Source organism: Protobothrops mucrosquamatus, unplaced genomic scaffold (assembly GCF_001527695.2).
Source record: "Protobothrops mucrosquamatus isolate PMUCROS unplaced genomic scaffold, P.Mucros_1.0 scaffold_75, whole genome shotgun sequence".
Classification (NCBI taxonomy): Eukaryota; Metazoa; Chordata; class Lepidosauria; order Squamata; family Viperidae; genus Protobothrops; species Protobothrops mucrosquamatus.
The window spans coordinates 459,392-459,676 of NW_015386151.1; positions in this window are offsets into that span (position 1 = coordinate 459,392).

Genomic DNA, 285 nt, shown 5'->3' on the forward strand with positions numbered 1-285 from the left:
TCTTCAGAGGCCGCCAATGCCCAGGCCCTCCCGGCCACAACCCCCCTTGTCCAGCCTTGCGGTAATGTTCTTTAGAGATCGGTGAGATGTCTTACAACCGGAACTCATGCAGCATTGATGGGTGGCAGGCTCTTCTTGCTGAAGCAGGACTTTCAGGCACGAACTTGACCGGTCACAATGGTTGATGCCCCGAAGATGTATGTAACAGCTCAGGGCTGCTTTAGCAGCAGGAGTAACAAGCCCCTGAGCAATCGTTCAGAGTCCGATGAAATGGGGGGGGGGGGG